Source organism: Molossus molossus, unplaced genomic scaffold (assembly GCF_014108415.1).
Source record: "Molossus molossus isolate mMolMol1 unplaced genomic scaffold, mMolMol1.p scaffold_m16_p_6, whole genome shotgun sequence".
Classification (NCBI taxonomy): Eukaryota; Metazoa; Chordata; class Mammalia; order Chiroptera; family Molossidae; genus Molossus; species Molossus molossus.
In genome coordinates this window covers 106022683-106044324 of record NW_023425399.1, presented here as the reverse complement: position 1 = coordinate 106044324, position 21642 = coordinate 106022683, and the positions used below count along the sequence as shown (strand labels likewise).

Genomic DNA, 21642 nt, shown 5'->3' with positions numbered 1-21642 from the left:
CCTGATATTTTGTCTACTGCATTTTTTTTACCAGGCAATGTCACTATTCAAAAAGTTTTTCAAACACATGTTTTGGGTGTAGCCTTTGAGACAAAAACAAAAACAAAACATTCTCCTTAGTCATTTGGAAGGGGGGCACTTGGAAAATGGAAAGTGCTGGCTTTCCTGAGAATCTGTAGTGTAAAGGGAGATTTGGGGCGTCTGAGGACTGGTAGAATTACTTGGTGATGCTGGAGAGAGGAGACAGAGTAGGTCTTGTTGTGTTGGGATGTTTGATTGGATGTGTGTTTTATTTTGTTTTGTATAGACCTCAAAGTGTAAAAGAGTCTAAGAAAACACTGCTGGGAAGTATATTTATTTTACCCTGTTACTGATTTGGGGTGTATTTTAAAGAGGTGGAATTAAATTCATGGGGATAATTAATGCACCGATGATGTTGTACTTGATGTATGAATTTATTATATTTTTAATTTTAAAGGGTTCCAATGGGCTCTGAACTGATGCTGTACTATGGCCAAGATGTTATTATATAAATAAATACATAAAAATAGTTAATTATCAATTATTTTTACTATATCTTCCCCCAACTTTGTAGTAGGGACCCAGCCTTGTTTTTATAGAAAACTAGACATACTCCAAAGGAAAATAAAATATTCCCAAATGCATTCAAACTTATTAAACTCTCCGCGAAAAAGTAAAAATGTAATACCTTGATTTATAACGACACAGCTATAAAATAGGCAATCTAAAAAATCTCTAGATCTGAGGCAGCTTTTTACTGAGCAAATTGTTCTGTTACATTGGCCAAATTGATATATAAAAGCCCCATTTATACTTTATTTTTTGCACGAGAGCCAGATTTATCCTATTTGGTTGTTTAACACCCAGTAGTTTGCTGAGCATGACCACAGATTCATGCCCAAGACAAGTTTATAGAGGTGGTTTGGCCAAATAGTAATGCAAAATTCAGTTACAATATTAATTTTTGCATGAAAATAAATATAGCATTTTCTTTTCTATTCACAAAGTGCTCTTACTAGCTCAGCAAAGTGCCTTTGTACAGTTGTTTACCCATAGTGAGCTTTCCTTTGGGCAAATGAATTATTAAAGTTTGGGGGTGGGTGGGTGTAAAGCAGCCAAGAAGGAGTAAGTAGAAGGGAAGGGGCAACTGAAACTGCTAGTTTTAGACCCGCTACTGTGGGAGGCATGTCTAGCTCCCTCAATCACCCCAAGTTGAGAGGAGCTAAAAGAAGGAGCCCCCTTGTCATCCTCAGCTTGTGCCTGAACGGAAGTTTGAGATCTAGACCCCTGTTTACTAGGAGGCTCATTTTTTTATTGGCAATGCAGCTAAATACAATGGGTCATCTCTGGGACCAAGGTGTCTATCTTGTGCACATTCTTTCTCTATTGAAGTTCTTTTTTAAAAATTCTCTTTATTATTTATTGATTTTGAGAGACACACAGAGAGAGAGACATTGATTTATTGCTCCATCCTTTTATGCATTCATTGGTTGACTCTTGTATGTACCCTGACCAGGGATCGAACCCACAACCTTGGCCTATTGGGATGATGCTCTAACCAACTGAGCTACCCGGCCAGAGTCTATCGAAGTTCTTATGGGACTCTTGCTCACACACTCACACACACTCGCACATTCATGAATGCACACCCAGCTCACCAGCTATTCACTCGCGGTGCGACCTGTGTTGTATGGCATGACTGTTGTCTCAGAACCACGAACATGACTTTTGAGAAAGCTTCCATCTGCAGGCAGTAGATCCCTTTCTCACTTTGCTGTGCTCAGCAGCGGAGCGGAGCTCTCACTCAAGGGACAACCAGAAATGTGAATGAGAGCTGTGCATTCAAGAGCAGTTGGTGCGGCTTGAAATTAGACACAATGACTTCACCTTGATTAAAGCAAGAGAATTTTGCCACAAGAAGAGTGGCCTAGTGGGTCCAGATTCTTTTACCCGTGCAAAATGTTACTGTCGAATTGCAGGAGATGTCTGTGTTTCTAACACACATATGCAATAGAGCCAACTTTACAGCAAATGGCTAAATATCCTTGTAAACGCAACACGAAAGCATTGGGGGAAGGGTCATTCACTGGGAACAAAACCAAGCTTTATAATACTGTTCAAAAAAATAAATATTAATGAATCTTTTCATAACGAAGTCAAAAGACATTTTAAATATGTATTCTCAGACATTTGAGGCTTGTGGGAATTTAAAATTTTGCAATGATTAAAAATCCCTGGTTGGGGGTAACATTTAGTAAATTTACCCCTTCTTGACTCTTGCCTTATTCACTTACCTTTAGGAGTCTTTTGCAGAGACAGTGACCAGCAGCTTATCTTTTAGTACTTTCTCTTCATCTGTTTGTTGCTTTTAGTATTCTGGGGGGAAAAATCCCATCTCTCTAATTCTGCATTGTAAGCACAAGCCTATGTTGTAGAATATTTCCTGCCTTCACCTATGTCCCCAGGTGTCCTTACTTCCTGTCTTCCTTTCCCACTTTTACAAAGCAAGGCCATCTTGTTCCGATTTGTCTTGAAATAGTCCTCACCCAGGCTAGGCTTGGAAAGACCCCAATTTCTCTACATTTATGGAAGATGCCAAAGAGAATCCCAGTGTGGGAGTGGAAAACAGAGAGGGTACCCCAGGTTAACTTGAATCATCTTCCAGGCTATACCGCCAACCCTTCACCTTGGTTTTGATCTCACTTTTCTGATCCAACTCAGAGGCAAGACCTGACCAGCTGCCCATCTTAAGTTTCCCTGTAGCCACACTGGGTAAGATCATCCTCACTCTTAAATCAGAAGTGCTATGCCAGTCCTTTGGCAGAGATTGCCAGCCTCACCCCAGAGAGTCTTGCATTTCTCTCTGGGGTCATGGGGTCTCAAGTGTACAGTATGGGAATTCTTCTTAGGTTCTGATAGTTAAGAACCTTTCTGATCAGAAATAAGCACTGAATGTAGAAGGTGATCTCCATGGTGGCAGGGAGTTTGGTCACTGTATTTTGTTCACTGATATATCCCAAACCTTTGGAATAGTGCCTGGCCGCATAATAGGCACTCAGTAATGGAGTCAGCAGTAATGATTCTAGATTAAATTCCAGGGGTAGTCAGGTATGATCCTATGCTGATAGATCTCAACTGCTTTATGACTTTCATTGTCATAAGTATACTTCGCGGCTCCCTTCACACAGCAACTTTCCATGCGGGAATTGCTCCCCATTGCTGTTTTGGTCCTGGGAATGGATTGGTTTGTGCTAGAGCGTCCATACCTGGTACTGGGGTTCCCCTGTGAATGTTGGTGATTTGCATACACCCTTGGCCTGATCAATGCTAACTAGATCCAGGAAGATCTCATCATATCTCATCTCAGCATTCAAGACCTTCCACAGCACTGCTTCCATCTACCTCCGAGAGGCAAAGCAGGCATACCCACTGGTTCCCGTATCTGGAAAACGGAGCGTTTTCTCAGATATGTGGTGTGTTTTCCATCTTCTCCGAAATGCCCTTTCCCGGCTTGTTGCTAGCTCAGCTCTTCTGGTCCTTCAAGGCCCAAATCCTGCAGGGCCCTTCAAGCGGCACCTCCCCGAAGTGCTTTCCTCACCCTTACCTGTGACTTCTCCTTCCAGAGAAACAGATTCCTGACCACATGCTTTGTGTAGTGCGGTAGGCTCCAGACCCGAGTTCGGTTCCTGCCCTGCCGCTTTCTGACTCTGTGACCCTGGGAAAAATACCTAAGCCCTTTCAGTCCCCGTTTCCTCCTTGAAAACAGAAATAATAATAATAATAATAATAACAATAATAATACCTCCTTCTGTGTTGTGAGGACTGAAGTCTTGCCTACAAAATGCTCAGCATCGTCCCTAGTATGCAATTAACATTTAATAACTATTATGTTCTTTACTTTGTGTATTTACCTTCTTAATACATATGCTCTTTCTCCCCATATTAAAGACATAGTGATGGCTGGCTGCAAGTAGCTTTGCACCTCTTTTTGACTGAAATTTATATGAAATAATTGTCTATTGCACACGCAGTTGTGAGAAATGACAGAGAGGTCGCTGTACAGTTTGCCCCCGTTCCGGTTGGTAAAGCTGTAGTATAACATTGCAACCCAGATATTGACAATGATAGCATCTACTGATCTTACACAGATTTTCCCAACTTTAGTTGTGCTGATGTGCACGTGTATTAAATCTATGCAAATCTGTCACCTGGGTAGGTTCATGTGATAACTGTGGTATGAAACTTCAGTTTAATCTAAGTCCAGCCTAGTAGCGAGGCAGGCAATGCCGGAGCAGGGTATACAGCAGCCTGAAAATATGCACGGCCAGATAGCCAGGGACAGGCCGGGCACATAGGTCTCCAGCAAAATTTTTTTTAAGCATAGAAAAATACAAGCAGATAATCCAAACCTTCTTACAATACAGTTTTCATATCTGGGACAGCACAACCTGAGATCTTGGATTCATTTGCATAATAAGATGTGTCCCCACCAGAATAACAACTGTTCAAACCGACTCCAGGAGGCCGATAAGCCAGCCCTCTGTGGTGCTGGGATGGGCAGAAGGTTGTGAGCGCTCATCTCTCGGCACCTGGCAGTCGTGTCTCCTGTCAGCCCTACTCCTTGGCCGACCCAGGGAGTAGTCCAAACATTTGTTTTGTTTTCAATCACAAAGCCTGAGGTGCCACTCCTGCCAAATACCATCACTGCCCTGGACCAGCACGATCATTGGATGCCCTGGTTCGCTGCGGTGATTGTGCTCAGTCCATGTTAAATAATCAGCATGGTCTGCAGACTGGCTTGTCAAAAGGCAGACTTCTGGGCCCCGCTGCAGTCCTGCAGAATCAGAATCTGCATTTTAACCCAATTCCTAGAGACACGTATGCACACGGACGTTCAGAAGCCCTGGTCTAGAGATGAGATTTTGCTCAGATTAGATAAGACTCTAAACAGTGGTCTCAATCCTGGCTACACGTGGGACCAACTGGGGCCTAAAACAATCTGATGCCCAAGTGCTGCTCCCAGATGTTCTGATGTAATTTGGTCTGTGGTGTGGCTTGGGCCTGGGGGTTTTAAAAGCTCCCAGGTGATTCTCTGTACCTCCAAGGTTGAGAATCCTTGCTGTGCTTTAAAATCACCTGCGGTCTCCCTAAATATACAGATGCTGTCCCAGAAGTCCTGAGTTAGGTGGTTCTAGGGTGGGCCCTAGAGCTCTCAGCCAGTGGAATGCAGGGTCACCCTGGGGGGGTCCAGGATCCACCCTCACCCAGAAAGGCTGCAGAGAGGTAAAGGTTGTTCCCTCGTGAACACGCTCTCTCGGGGATTTTGGGACCCCTTAGCCCTGGTTTGCCCGTCTTAGCCAAGGAACAGAGCACAGGTTACTGGGTACCACTTTTCAAACAGGTAATGGGTATTCACACACGGGAGGTTCTGCTTTAGTGCAACATATGCATTCCCAAAACACCTCACGTTCCGCAAAGTTGCACACTTAAAACATCAGGAATCCTGGGGAAAACAGCACCCCGCTCGGGTCACTTCATAAACAGACCATTTAAAAAACAGACAAAAGCAAAAAATGTACCAGGAAGCTCCCTTGGAGCACCCAGGGCGGCAGCTCAGGTTGGCCACTGGCCGCCATGGCAGGTATTAAAAACACACCAGAGCCCTGGCCGGTTTGGCTCAGCGGTTAGAGCGCTCGACTGTGGTCCGGAGAGACCCGGGTTCGGTTCCCGCTAAGGGCATGTACCTTGGTTGCAGTTTGTCCCCGGCCCTGGTTGGTCGTGTGGGTGGCAGCCACTCGATGTGTCCCTTTCACATCGATGTTTCTCTCTCTCTCTCTTCCTCTCTCTCCCTCCCACTCTGTCTGTACAAAAAAATGGAAAAATGTCCTCGGGTGAGGATAAAAAAAAAAACAAAAACACACCAGAATGGGGTGGGAATACTACTGACCTTCAGTTAGAGGGAGCCGGAGGGAGCCGAGACCACGGAGACAGAGTGACTCTCCGGCGAGTGGAGCTGCTGTGCGTGGGCCCGGGAGACGCCCTGCCCTTGGACACACGGGCCCGGAGTGAGCTTCTTAGGACAGAGAGTGCGGGCCAGACTGCGGTTCCAATTGTATTAAAATGTTGCTTGAAACAGTCCCTACTGCCAATGCAAAAGCCGAGTTCAGGATACGCCATGTCCTGCTCAAGATTCTATCATTTAGTCCAGCAATTCAGGCCCCTTGGCCTAGGAAAAACCACATATAAACCAACGCAGCATCTGCGTTATTCTGACGTCATTCCCCCATTAACCCACCTGACAGGGCCAGTCCCCCATTGACCCACCTGACAGGGCTATTCCCCCATTAACCCACCTGACAGAGCTATTCCCCCATTAACCCACCTGACAGGGCTATTCCCCCATTAACTCACCTGACAGGGCCAGTCCCCCATTAACCCACCTGACAGGGCTATTCCCCCATTAACCACCTGACAGGGCTATTCCCCCATTAACCCACCTGACAGGGCCAGTCCCCCATTAACCCACCTGACAGAGCTATTCCCCCATTAACCCACCTGACAGGGCTATTCCCCCATTAACCCACCTGACAGGGCTATTCCCCCATTAACCCACCTGACAGGGCCAGACCCCATTAACCCACCTGACAGGGCCAGACCCCATTAACCCACCTGACAGAGCTATTCCCCCATTAACCCACCTGACAGGGCCAGTCCCCCATTAACCCACCTGACAGGGCTATTTCCCCATTAACCCACCTGGCAGGGCTATTCCCCCATTAACCCACCTGACAGGGTTGTTCCCCTATTAACCCACCTGACAGGGCTGTTCCCCCATTAACCCACCTGACAGGGCTATTCCCCCATTAACCCACCTGACAGGGCTATTCCCCCATTAACCCACCTGACAGGGCTATTCCCCCATTAACCCACCTGACAGGGCCAGTCCCCTATTAACCCACCTGACAGGGCTATTCCCCTATTAACCCACCTGACAGGGCTATTCCCCCATTAACCCACCTGACAGGGCCAGTCCCCTATTAACCCACCTGACAGGGCTATTCCCCCATTAACCCACCTGACAGGGCTATTCCCCTATTAACCCACCCGATTGGGCCAGTCCCCCATTAACCCACCTGACAGGGCTATTTCCCCATTAACCCACCTGACAGGGCTATTCCCCCATTAACCCACCTGACAGGGCCAGTCCCCTATTAACCCACCTGACAGGGCTATTCCCCCATTAACCCACCTGACAGGGCTATTCCCCTATTAACCCAACTGACAGGGCTATTCCCCCATTAACCCACCTGACAGGGCCAGTCCCCTATTAACCCACCTGACAGGGCTATTCCCCTATTAACCCACCTGACAGGGCTATTCCCCTATTAACCCAACTGACAGGGCTATTCCCCCATTAACCCACCTGACAGGGCCAGTCCCCTATTAACCCACCTGACAGGGCTATTCCCCTATTAACCCACCTGACAGGGCCAGTTCCCCATTAACCCACCCGATTGGGCCAGTCCCCCATTAACCCACCTGACAGGCCATTCCCAGTGTCCCTATCAATTGGTTGTGCATATATGCATGCAAGTTCTTTGGTTTATCTCCCCCCACCCCATCCTTCTGAGGTCTATCAGTCTGTTCCCTACTTCCTTGATTCTGGATCTGTTTTGGTCGACAGCTTATTTTGTTCATGGCTTCAGACTGAGTCCTAGAGAGAAAGCTGCGCTGGAGGCATTCCTGCAAAGGATCACGGGATTTGGGAAACCACAGGAGGGGCAGGGCATGTGGAGTGGAACCACTTCGCCCTAAGAGGAGAAAAACCTCATGATTCGGATTTTTCTCTGCTTCCTAGCTGACTGGCTATAACTGTGGCTTGTTCTTCACCTGTCTGACAACTGAAATAGAGAATCTGGTTTATTGTAACTAATCCAGAACAGGTGTGTCATATCCAGCTGAGTTTTATTTTGGGGAGCGGTTCAGTGGCAGGAATGTGGGTGGGCAGGCAGCAGCAGACGCTGGTGAGAGGAGAGTCACTGGCTGCCAGGGTGGGTTTTAGTTCCTGTAGTAAATCTCTTATCACGGTCTTGGTGGGAGTGAGTGCCAGAGACATACCTTATCGGCCTTTCTTTTTGCTGTGACTGGAAATGAACTTGCTTTGCTGAAATGGGATAGAAAAAAATGTGGAACCAACCAACCATCTCTCAATACAAATTATAAAGCTATGGGCATCAAAACAGTATGGTAGTAGTCCCAAATAGAGAAATAGATGAACTGAACTGAGAGTACAGAATCAGACCCAAGAATATATTGGAATTTGGTTTACAATAGAAATAGCCTCTCAAGTTTTAGAGAAGAAACAAAATCTTCAATGCTGACACAGTCAGTCAATCATATGAGAAAACAAAAAAATAAACAAAGAAACAAACAAAAGCAAGACCAGTACCTGACAATAGACCCCAAATAAACTCCAGAGGGATCTCTGAGTTAAATAAAAAAACATAAACAAAAACAAAAAAAACACCCAAACTATAAACTACTGAAAAAAATGTTGGAAACTATTTTTATGACCTTGAAAGCCTATGTTCTTCCTGGGACCCAAAGAATAACAATAACAACAAACAATAAAACAAAGAATAAAAGTGATATTTTTGATTACATCAAATGGAAAGTTTCTAGATAATAAAGAATACGGTAAACAAATGTAAATGAAATCAACACACCAGGATAAATTGGTAGAATATATGTAATAGAGATTCATTTCCAAAGTATACAAAAAAACCAAATAGATAAGAAAAATATCAGTAAAAAATGATTTTTTTCTTAAAAAAAGGTAAAATTAAATAAATGTGAAGTTCACAGAAGAGGAAATACAAGTTGTTAATACACATATGAGAAGATGTAGAACAGGGCTGATAACGTCAGGTTGTTGAGACTGGAGAAACGGGTACACTGATTGCCAGCATGAGTGTCATTTCATGATATCCTTTAAAATTAAGCCCTAGCCGGTTTGGCTCAGCGGTTAGAGTGTCGGCCTGAGGCCCAGAGAGATCCGGGTTTGGTTCCCGCTTAGGGAGTGTACCTCGGTTGCAGCTTGTCCCCGGCTCTGGTTGGGTCGTGCGGGTGGCAACCACTCGATGTGTCCCTTTCACATAGGTGTTTCTCTCTTTCTCTCTCCTTCCCACTTTATCTGAACAAAAATGGAAAAATGTCCTCGGGTGAGGATAAAAAAATAAAAATAAATTAATAAAATAAAATTAAATTAAAAGAGCATTGCCCATTCTGTAGCAGTTTCATTTCTCAGTGTCTGCTCTTGAGAAAGCTTGTATATGAGCCTAAGGAGACATGTACCATAATATGTGTTGCAGAACTGTTTGTCTCAGGAAACATTTATGTGGAAATGACTAAATAAAATGTGGCCTGTTCAAATGATAGAGATCTCGAAACATTATGTAGAGTGTGAGAAAGGTGTATTAGAATGATACATACAGCATGATACCATTCATTCCCCCAGTTCAACCCATAATAGTAAATGTTATTTGAATGTATATATACATAGGTACATAAAAAAAATTTTTTTTAAGTCTGGAAGGATCCACACCGAAAATAATAATGGTGAGTAACTTTGAGGAGGGAGATGAGAATCTTGCATCCAGAAGGGTGCTTAGTGAGGTAACGTTTTTAAAGGAAACGATTAGATTATTACCAGTATTATTAAAAACTAGTTTTTAGCCCTGACTGATTTGGCTCAGCGGTTGGAGCGTCGGCCTGCGGTCCAGAGAGACCCGGGTTCGGTTCCCACTAAGGGCACATACCTCGGTTGCAGTTTGTCCCCGGCCCTGGTTGGTCGTGTGGGTGGCAGCCACTCGATGTGTCCCTTTCACGTCGATGTTTCTCTCTTTCTCTCCCCCTCCCGCTCTATCTGAACAAAAAATGGAAAAATGTCCTCGGGTGAGGATAAAAAAGAAAGAAACAAACAAAAACTAGTTTTTAGAACAAGGAAAACAAATGGGGCCTAAGGATCCTTGACTGTAGTCCCCGTTCTGCCACTGAATAGCTGTACGTCCTGAGTCATTTCTCATCCTCTTTGGGCCTTTTTGCTCAGTGTGAGCTGAATGGGTTAAACTCGAAGATGTCTGTTTCCTAAGCACTCAAGTCCCTCGAATCCCCAATTTCACATCAGCTACCAAAATAAATATCAAATAAAGCGGAAGAAAATGTAGATCTCAAGGTAAGAAAGGCCTTTTTAAGCATAAAAGGGAAAAATTGATAAATCGGACAATGTAAGAGTTTTGCACATAAAAAACACCATACCTAGAATTTAAAAATAAACAAAAACTTAGAAAGGTATTTGTAATGTGTAGGCAAAAAAAACACAATGTACAAAAAGATGAACAGCTTAATTAAAAATAGGCAAAGAAGCCCTGGCCAGTTTGCTCAGTGGTTAGAGCATCAGCCCATAGACCAGAGAGTCCTGGGTTGGGTTCCTCCTAAGGGCACGTACCTTGGTTGCAGTTTGTTGCCAGCCCCGGATGAGGTTGTGTAGATGGCAACCACTTGTACCTCTCTCACATTGATGTTTCTCTCTCTCTTGCTCTCTCTCTCCCTTCCACTCTATCTGAAGATAAATGCAAAAATGTCCTCGGGCTCTCTCTTTTTTCTTAATAAACTTTCTCTTTTAGCGAAATTGAGTGGCAGGTACAGAGCTTTTATTATATGCCTCCTGCCCCCGCACAATAGTCCATCCCCTACCAGAGCGGCACGTTCGGCACAGTCAATGAACCTGCGCGGACACAGCATCTCTCTCAGAGTCCGTAGCGCACGTTAGGGTTCACTCTTGGTGTTGTACATTCCATGGGTCTTGACAGATACATAAGGACATGGATTCGCCATTACACTGGTAGTTCTATTCAAAGGAAGGGGCTGCTTCCTGTACGCCCCGCGACTCCCCGCCGGGCCTGCCAGTGTGGAACAAACGGCAAACGGCAGCAATTGTCATGGTCGGAGCCCCTCAACCTCCCAGCCCTCACCCTGTGCAGCCCTTATTTCTCATGACAAGCTCTAGCTAAGCCCCCACTTCCAGGGCCGTGGTGTCCCAGTTGGCATCCTGGCAGCCCTACTGCCTGTCGGGCAGGCTCCTCCGTGTCTCTTGTATCGCTTTGAAAACAACATGCCACCCTGCCCCCAAGCCATCTATCGGGTTACCATCAAGCTAGGACAAAACAGGACACATTCCAGTGGTCTTGGAGGTCAGAGGTCACTGGGCTGGGGAGATCAGATGTAAATTGACATCTGGGGACGGCTTTTCCCTCAAAAGTGTTTATGTCATGGGTTTTCATCATGCGCGGGCTCAGGGCTCAGGGACAGCTCGGCCGTCTCTCCGGAGGCCAGGACTCTATGCCTGCGCTCCTACAGGACTGTGCTTCTCAACAGGCAGATGGTCTGATGCAGCATGTCTGGGGCAGGGCCTGGGAACCTGCATTGTTAACAAGCTGCCAGGGACTTCCAGGGGCGAGCTGGGAGGAGCAAGGGCTAGGGCTTTTCCCAGGGAGCGTGCGCTCTGCCCCGCCCCGCCACCCTCCTGCACTGCTCTGATTGCCCAATAGCTAATAATAGCCGAGTTATTGAGTGGAGATGTGTGCCAGGGACTGTGCTATGACTTCAGTGAGCGAGCTTGTTGAGTTATCTCAAGAGCCTGACGAGATAAACCCTGCTGCTGCCGGGCTCGGGTCAGGAGGCAGAGTGGCCTGGCTTTGAACAGCCTGCCTCTCTCAGGCCCTGGAGCCCCCGCCGGGATGTGGCCCCGCTTCCTAATTCCATTTTAGGTCTGGGTGCCTTAACCCTCAGTAGAACCAAAATAAACTCTGATAGCTGGGGTGGCCTCTGGTGACAGGGACGGAGAGGGTGGCTGGGGCGGGGGAGACCCTTCATCGTCATTCTGTCCCCTTTCACTGTGTACCTTGTGAGTTCGGTACTGTGTGTGTGTATTATCTACTCAAATAAATTAAGTTAAAAAATAAATAGTTTAAAAAAATAAGCCCTTGGCCTTCATAGTAAGAACCATAAAGCAACAGCTGGGCCGGCATCGGACCAGTCCTCAGGCAAGGGGATTGGCTCGCTTCCTCCAGGAGGGCACTCGGCACGCCGCTGAGACCCAGGGCTCCTCAGGGTCCATCCCCTTCCCTCCTCCAGGGACCCACCCGCCAGGCTGCTCTACCAGCTTCCCACCAGGTGATGCAAGATGCTCTCACCACCTGGTTGGGGAGGACTCTTCCAGAACTGGTAGATTCTGTAGTAGTAATTCGATGAGTAGACGATCTTGGTAAACATGGTGCTTTTCACAGGCCGATGTGAGAATTCCTTCCCTTCAGACAGCTTGACATGGTCTGAACTCCACGGCGCTCATCTTTGCTCTCTTGTGACATCACACATTAACACAGAGGAGAAAATGACGACGTTAACCAACGCTGGGCGGACTCAGCCATGTGGGTGCCTGGTGGGATTCGAACTTCACCACTAGCTCGCCGACGTAAGCTAATGGCTGTGATCACGGGAGTGTGACCTTTAACCCATAGTGTAGAGGAATGTCGGCCGGTCCTTCCAGAGCCACACTGCGGGTCCATCGAAGCTGAGCGGAGCTTCCAAGAAGAGGCTCCGACCGAACCAGTTTTCACTGAGCACATAGACTTCTGATAGAATCAGCCATCGTTGAGAGCGTCCATATCAGAGAATTAGTGGGCTTGGGGAACACAGTAAGAGAAGCCAAGATCCAGTTTGGGCTAAACCAGGTGAAGGTAGGTGACGGTGTTAGGGAGGTTGGGCCGGGGCCTGTGGGGCCTTATGACTGTAAGTAGAGGGAAGAAACTCAACCGAGGGCCAGGCAAAGAACAGAACGTTCCTGTATGCTCAGAATAGCTGGGGACACCTCCACCGGCCCCTCCAGAAACCCCACTTGTCCTAAATTCAGTTGCTTCACGCACATGTACAGTAATGACATGGTCCTCACACTGTCCTCTGACTGCTCTTTGTATCATTAACAGAGGGATACAGGCTCATGTACAACAAAACCCGGGTCTTCACAGGCACCGCAGCTGGGACAAAGCCCAGCCCAACCCTTGGGCACAAGAAATAGCACAATCACTCGACCGTTTCGGGCAACCTTTGCAGACAGCAGGAAATGTTCACCGGAGTCTTCGTAGGTCCTCATGTACTGTCCTGGTACTGTGGGTCACAGAGGCCACCACTGAGGGGTGGCCACTGCTGTGGCCCGCATGGCCTCCGGTCTGGTGGTTCCTCTCTTCCTGTGCCCCTCAGGAGCCCGATGGCCCTCGCAGGGTGCCACATGGCCGTGTCCCCCGGGCTCTTGCTGACTCCCTGGCTTCAGCATTGTCCTGGAAGTAGGGAGCAGAGACACCCTAGGTCCCTCTGTCCTGCCTCCACTCCCAGGCCAGCAGGTCTCGCTCCCCAGGGGAGGTCAGTCTCTGATCAAAACTCTCTTTCCGTGTCATTCGTTCACCCAACACATATTTCTTGAGCACTTAATATGGTCAGAGCCCTTGCTGTGTGCCAGGGACATACCAGTGAGCAGCAAGTTCCTGCCCCGGGACGCTTGCCTTCTAGTGGAGGAGACAGGCAACGGACAGACCTGCTGGGACATCCGTAGTGACGAAGCTGTAAGCACAGCAAGGTCTGGAGTAAGGGGGTGCTGCTTCAGGAAGGGTGCTGGGCCTCCCGGGTCTTGCAACTTCTGAAAACCCTCTGAACTCCCCCAGGACTGTGGGCCTTTGGATGCCCTGAGCTGAGAGTTGGATGCAGGCTGGTTGGTTTCTCACTCAGCACATCCCTCCCGAGGCAGTGGGGTCACCACCCCATGCGCTTGACCGAGAGCAGGAAGGAGACACCAGGAGAGCCCTGGGTGTGACATTCCTTTGACAGCAAGGCGAGGGAGCGACTCCGCTGCCTCCCCACCTCGACTTTCTGAGTGGCGGTGCTGCCCTCCAGAGGACTACCGGGGCTGAAGGAGGGAAGCTGTGAGCCACCGGATCGGCTGATCCATGTCCGGACTTGGCCTCATGACCATTGTCACCATGCTACACTTTTCAGAGGACCCAGAAACTCAGAGGATCGGCCCGAAAAGACACTGATGAATTTGAAAGCCAACCGTGCAAAGCAGCAGGAAAGGCCCCCCAAACCACTCCCTTACACCCCTGTTTCTCTCTGAGTTACCCCTATCGAGGGGCAAGGGCAGGAAGAAGCAGAGGGAGGGCAGCGGCCAGCTTCTCCTGGGTTCCTCCGGAGTCATCCTCCTTCCTAGATTTTGAATATCTTCTCTGCAAAAAGGCTCAGACCAGCTCAATTTCCAGCTTCCTGTGGTCCCCCAAGTCCCTGTCCTCTTGCTCAGGCCACACCCTGCAGGCCCCGCACTGTGCACGTGGAGTTGGTGATATTCCTTCCACGAGTGGGGGTGGACCAGGCTAGTTAATCCCCCTGGCCAGACCCCTGGAGTCTTCACACCTCTGGGAAAAGGGAGGGCAGATCATGATTGATCTGAAGGACCCACTGAGGATCCTCAAGAGAAGTGGAGGTGGGGAACCCTTGGCAGGCTGCTGGGGAGGGAGCTGGAGCACCTCCAGGTTGGTGCACTCAGACATGTTGCCATCTGTCTTGGTCGGGGCTGAGGACCGAGTTCAGGATGTGGCCTGTGGTGACAGACAGAGCGATGGCACCCATCACACTGCACTCCATCGTGGTGTCTAGTGTCCCTCCTAGATGCCTGCAAACAGGAGCGGCTGACATCGATTGTCACGATTCGGAACCCGCTCCGGCCCTCCTGGCAGCCCTGGCACACAGCCTTCACCTTTCCCCCAGATTCTCCCCGCGCCTCGACACAGACAGCTAGGTTGTGCAGTGGCTCCGTTATAGCCTCAAGACAACTGAGCTGGCACGTGTTTATCAAGCATCTACTTAGTGCGCCAAGTATCACAGCAAGCGGGGGTCTCAACCCCTCGAAGAGCGTGTAGTGCAATTCCCCGAGTTGGGAACCCGAGAGTGGTCCTATCCTCTCCTCGTCACCAGTCCCCGAATCCTCCCTCCAGGTGTCTCCTGTGTCAGGAGCTTCCTGTCTCTATTGGTTCCGAGGGCAATCACAACGAATTGTCACTCGGGCTGGCTTAGAACAACAGAGTGGATTCTCTCGGTTCCGAAAGCTGAAGTCTGAAATCCAGGTGTCGGCAGGACTGGTGTCCCTGGAGGCTCTGAAGAGGAAGCTGTCCGCACCTCTCACAGCGTCTGTGGTCGCCAGCCATCCTGGTCGCCGCATTGCTCCGCCCTCTGCCTCTGTGGTCACAAAGTGGTTCCCTGTGTGTCTCTGTGTCCAGATGTCCCTCTTCTTATAAAGAAGCCAGTCATTGGACTGGAGCCCCCTCAAATCCAGAGTGGCCTTGTCTTAACTTGATTCCATCTGCAAAACCTCTATTTTCAAATAAGGTCACATACACAGGTGCCAGGGTTAGGATTCGAACGTATCTTTTTGGGGGACATGATTGTACCAGTGACACTCCCCAGCCCTTTAGCCACATCACCCAGGCTTCATGATTTTATCTGGACCATTGCAATCTATTACTTTCTGGGCCTCTTCTGAGACACTGTCCCAATGCTACCATGACAATCTTCCTAAAACCCACATCTGGGAGTGTCATTCCCTTGTTTAAAACAACACCTTCTGCCCTGGCCGGTTTGGCTTAGCAGTTAGAGCGTCCGTCGGCCCGCAGACCAGAGAGTCCCGGGTTCGGTTCCTGCACGTACCTCGGTTGCTGTTTGTCTCCCTGCTCCCGCCTTCCCTTCCCATGCCCCCTGCAGCCTAGTCATTCTGGTAACTGAGCACTTGCCTGTCCCAGTGCCTCTGTCTGTGCTGTTTCCTCCACCTTCTCTCCTAATAGAACATCTGTTGACCTCTTGACCTTGTCTACCACCTTTCACAGAATGTAAGTTTCACGAAGACAGAGTCTTTCACTGGGGAGATTCTTTCCCCAGCAGCTAGGATGAGGCCGGGCCCATGGAGAGCTTTCAACAAAGCTTTGATGAATAAAGGAATTAGACATGTAAATGCATAGGCAGCAAGTAAGTGGACTCTGGGTCTTTCCCTAGTCCACTTGTCCCTTCTCCCGAGTGGACGTCCCCTGTGACCTTTCATTTCTCTCTCTGCTGCATTCACTGCTGGGTGCTCTCTCTGCTGGTTTGCCCAGCTGGACCGGCGACTCTGCGAGCTCCCTGGAGACAGACGCTGGTTCTGATTGACGTGCGGACACCCAGACCTGGTGCCTGTCAGTATCGCTGGTCCGGCTGAATTAAATCTAGTTAAAGAGGCAAGACAGAAACAGGAAAGCCATGTTCTGCCACCCCCTCCAGAGCCGGGCAGGGGTGGGGCCCGGGCATGAGGTAAGTCTGCACATTCTGTAAGTTCCCCTTTCTGCTGATGCTTGAAAAATTATCTTTCTGAGTCAGCACAGGTATTTTGATAGTGCCTTGAGATTTGGGGCATTTTTTTTCTAGTGATGTTTTAAAAACAAGTGCTTTCACATTTACTATCAAACTGAGCACCGGGTGGGAAACGAACCATCACCCCATTGTCGTTAAGAGGTCTACTTTGGGGTCTAAGTCTAGCAGCGAACACGAGGAACTCCCCGGTCACTCCCCTTCCTCCAGCAGAGGGGGACACCCAGCTCAGGCCCGGGCAGGTCACTTAAGAATGTTCTGAAGTGGGTGATGCTTCTTGCAGGTCTGGAGGGCTGGGCTCCAGGATGCCAGTTTGATAAGGGCAGGGCAGTGACAAGGAACAGCCCCTGGGGGGACCGAATCCTACGTTCCCAAGAGACTGCTTCCCACAGAAACGAGCACCGTTTCCAGAAGAGCATGAGTGTCCCTGTCAGTGTCCTGCTGCTGGAGTATCATGCTAACCCTCTCCTCTGCTGAAGCCCACACCACCCAGCCACACGACGAGGCTGCACTGTTCAGTGTTGATGGCATCCTGGAGACGGATGGAGGGCCAGCAAGGCCAGCTGGGAAAAGAATGGGCTGCCACAGGGGGCTGAATCGTGTTCCCCCAAAAGTGTGTCCATCTGGAACGTCAGCACGTGACCTTATTTGGAACTAGGGTCTTTGCAGATGTGATTGGTTAAGATGTGGTCATTGGGCAAGACGAGGTGAAAAGGACAAGGTAGGGCTCTTCCCTGGAGCTGTCGGTGGGAGCCCAGACCTGGGACACCTTGATCTCAGACTTCCGGCCTCCAGAGCTGCGAGAAGTGTGTGTTGTTTTAGTTTGTGGTAATTTGTTTCCGCAGCCCTAGGAAACTGACACGCTTGCCAGTGGTGTGTACAGGGAGGTGTCAGAAAAAAATGTTTCTTTTTCCACTTCTGCCTCCAGGACCTTCTTCCAGGGCAGCAGGGGCAGCAGGGTGGCGAGGGGGGGGTGGGGTGGCCATGGTGATTAGGTTGTGCTGAGGGAAGCAAGCAAGTGGAAGGGAACAGGTATTGTTTTTATTTTTGTTTAAGCAGGACAATAATTTTTAAAGTTGAACTTTGTTAAGAGAGGACTTTTCTCAGTTCCTCTCTTCAATTAGATTAGAGTTTTCTGCACAATCAGAAAGCAGGGGTGTGCGAGGTTTTAAGGGACCCAGCCCTCCCAGACACTGGGACAAAAGGAATCACAGAGAGAGTCAGGGCCCAGAGCCACAGCTGTCCTGACCTCACTTCTCCTGTTTCAGGATTGTGTTAGAAAAGGTAGGAAGACAGTGAGGACAGGAGAGGTTCCTCTGCTTCCTCTTGGGACCAGGACTAGCCGCCACCCATCTGCAGAGTGGGCCAGCCAGACCCATCCTCCAGAGGAGCAGGGTCAGGGTGGGCAGAACTGGGGGCCCGAGCACTCTAGAGGACTGTTGGCCTTACTGGACCGGAGGCGGACTCAGTCGGAGAGAACTATCCTCCTCCACCCACTCTCGGAGTCCCTGCCGGGCTGGGAGGGAGCTCAGGAGGAAGAGGCTCGGTTCCAGAGAAAGAATAAAGGAGTTGCCTTAACTCATGAATACAAGACAGAATATGTGTGAATTTTCAAACCACCGTAAGCGTGAATGTCAACAGTTTTTGCTTGTTTCTTTGTTTGTTTATTTATTTAGTTGCTTTTCTACCTCAAAGAATCTGACTCCCAGATTCTTTCTTTCTTGGTTCTTAAAGCATTTCCGCAACAACTTCAGCTTCCCAGAAGCTTCTCTGTGAATCAGTCCTGTCCCTTCATCTGTGAGGGAAAAGTGGATTTTCATGGCGCCATCGGAAGAGGTCCCTGAATTTCCTGTCCGCTCGGCACTGTGCTCCTCCCCACTTCCTGCCTTTGATCCCCTTGGCTTTCAAGTACAAGTGTTTGAAGCTTAAGCCTTCAGGTGCACTTGGTGATTGTACAACTCAATGCCCATGGGCAATGGGACCTCACCACCATCGGTGCCTGGTGCCCACGGGTACAATTATGCTGATGTCTTCTGGGTAGTGTCCATCGGAAACCTCAACTGTTCATGGTTAAAACAAGAGTTGCTTCTCTCTCTGCTTAAAGGAAAACAGGTGGCTTCAGTTAGATCTAAAGAAGACCAAGGCCGACCAAACACCAAATTATTAGTAATGAAGAAGAGTTACAGTTTAGCAGGAAATACTCATTAACCAAAGCACAGGACTGTCGGGCAGTTTTTCAGGTTGGAGGTCAATGTCTCAACAAACTGACAGAGAAGGAGAAGGGAACCAGACTCTGGAGGGGCAAAGCCTTCCTGTCTGTGTTGACACTGGACCAAGAACAGGTTGGATGGATGTTCACTCCTTTGACCTATTTTTTGAGCACCTACTACGTGCCTTGCACCAAGCTGAAAAGACTAACCCTGTCCTTCCTGCTTGGATCTCACTGTTGGAGGAACCTTTTCCTCCGGCTGAACAAAGCTGTGTTTGAAGCTCAACAAGTCAATGCCCGCTGGATATCTGTGCTCCCTACACCTATAAGCTTCGAGGGGGTATTTCTGGTTCCAAATGGAAAGTGAGGTTTGAGCCCATTTCAATGTTTGTGTGGTTTACCTGGCAGCAAGTCACAGAACACCAAGACTATTGGAGCCAGAGGACATAGAGCTGCCCTCCTACTTTCTGGAAGAGCCATATGGCATCTTAGGGGCTCTTCAAGCTCCAACCTGCAATTTCTCCTCATTTTTTGTAACGACCATCTGAGACAGGGGACCTGCCTATATTTATGTTTATATTCAGAATTTCCAAGTGCTGATTGCCATCATTACTGTACACTTTGAAGTCACGCTGAGTAGGCAAAGTTTTAGAGTAGTCACTATGACAAGTACTTCCTGTTTCTAAAGTTTACAAGAACTTGCTTTGTACCAGGTATTATTGTCAGTGCAGTACGGTAATTGCTACTACCTTGGTTTTGCTTTTGCTCACAAGTTCTAGAAACGGTAAAGAGAGATATTGATTTCAAGATACCGTCCTAGAACCTGACTAAGGTTTCCATGTCCCCCTTGTTATCCAGTCTGAAATCGGCAGAGAAGTTTCAGGCTGTGGGAAGTAAACCATATCATGTCACTCGCCCACCACCACGCTCACGACCCACATCAGGGATTCATTCTGTGGTCCCGGGGCCCCCAAATGAGGATTGGTGGCTCAAGGGGGGTCTTGAGGCCCCGGAATAACGCACAAAATTGTGAGGGGGAAATAAGATTTCCTGGGAAAGAGAAGTCATAACTTTCCTCAACCTCAAAAAGGGTTCGCAAAGTTGGGTTGCCAATGGCCCCTGGCCATCCGTTCTGTGGCCGTGATGATTTTATTGGCTTGGGTTAGGTCTGTGAGCCTCCAGAGTGCTCTGGGTCAGCTTCGGGGCCCACAGTGCGGTCTACTTACTGCGCAGAGGAGGGAGAAGCCGCCATGAGAGAGGCGGGACCAGCGCCAACTCCAGGCAGAGTGTGCCCATGGTGACCTGTCCTCCAAACCACTGTCTCTTCCCTGGCCTTCTCTGGGGCGCCCCGCCTTACCCTGGATCCGTCCATGTATGGCCACATGCTGTGTCCTTTCCCCTAAGGACTCTCCTCGTTACAGAATTAGGTCTAGAAGCCTGAGGAGTCAAAGGAAAACCTGGTTCCAAATGGAAGGTGAGGTCTGAGCCCATTGCAATGTTTGTGTGGTTTACATGGCAGCAAGTCACAGAACACCAAAGCTATGGGAGCCAGAGGTGCTCTCAGCCGGCTCACTTTACTGTGGGAGAAGCAACCCAGGGGATCCGATGACTTCCCCAAAGCCATTTTCCACGCCACAGCGCATCCGGCCCCGGACCCCGGGTTTTCTGAGGCCCAACCCTCTCTCCATCCCCTGCTCTCCTTTCCCTTCACTCCTCATCCAAGTCTAGTTCCTTCGAGACACAGCAACAAGCCAAAGACTGTTCAGAAATGCCTGGTGGATTCAAGAAGTGTCACTGGCCTCCCCAACTCCATTTTCCTCAGGTCTGCCTATCTCCCCGTGTACTTGGCGAAATCAGGGCTCTCCTCTCCTCTCCCAGGTGCAGAAAACAAAGATGCCCACGGGAAAGGAGGCAGCTGCCCTTCTGACCCATGGACTTGGGGGTCTTCGTGTGTGGGAGTAGCTGGTGTATTTCTCCCTAACATGACACTACCCGAGGTGCCAAGGGCATCTGTTTCTGAGCCATTACAGACACGGCCTGGACCGATGCACGGAGCCAGAACAGTGACTGCCATGTGTGAAGGCTTCTGCAGAGCTTAGCGACTGCTGTCGTCCGTTAGTGACGACTCTGCTACCTGCCTCCTGTCAGCCAAGATGCTCAACGAACCCTCGAAGCTGGTGGTCCATTGCTCTTTCTCTCGTGGCCTGTCCCCAGGCAGACCCACTGAACGCACCGAGCCTGGGAAAGAGTGTTCCTCGTGGAAATCCTGCCCACTCCCAGTGAGACATCAGACTGGTCTTGCACACACTCCACGACTGTCCCAAGAAATCAGGACAGGATTATAACAGCGCTGGCGGGAGAGTTCTCGTCTCCCAGGGGGGAATGGAATGAAGGGGAGCTGGTCAAACAACAGGGGTGCTGAGGATCCGGTTTCAGGACTGGGGACTCTTAGATGAGTGTCCTCTACTTTATTATGTGTTATTTTAACATTCAAAGTCTTTAAGTGAAGCTCCTTTCTGGGCACCCTGGCAACTCCTAAAAATAAACTCAAGTTCCTGACATAGCCTGGGTTGCCCTGAAGCTTTCTTTGGCTCGGGACCGGGCTGTTTGCAGTTCTGCAGGCCCAGGCAGTATGGGTTCGATCTGTCAAATGTCTGGGCCCGTGTGGTGATGGCTCAGCAGATATTTAGGAAAGGTTAGCCGTGGGCAGGGCTACAGAGCCCAGGAGGCTGGGGAGTGGGAAGTTCCCAGATCAAGATTCCTGGAATCACAGGGGGAAATTGATGATGTGTAGACAGCTGTTGAAGGACACGATGCTATCTGTACCCAGTCCAGACCAGGATGAAAGGACAGTACAAGAACACCGAAAAGGAACCAGGATTCGGAGAAAGAAAGCTGCCCCCAGGAGGGCCTGT

The 21642-nt window shown here is 49.0% G+C and overlaps 1 protein-coding gene across 1 annotated transcript in view; it reads left to right on the top strand.

Annotated features, from left to right (window-relative positions):
* The window catches only part of ALPK2 (alpha kinase 2), a 107371-nt gene that overhangs the window by 44537 nt on the left and 41192 nt on the right, over window positions 1-21642 (top strand). The gene's annotated exons all lie outside the window — the stretch shown is intronic.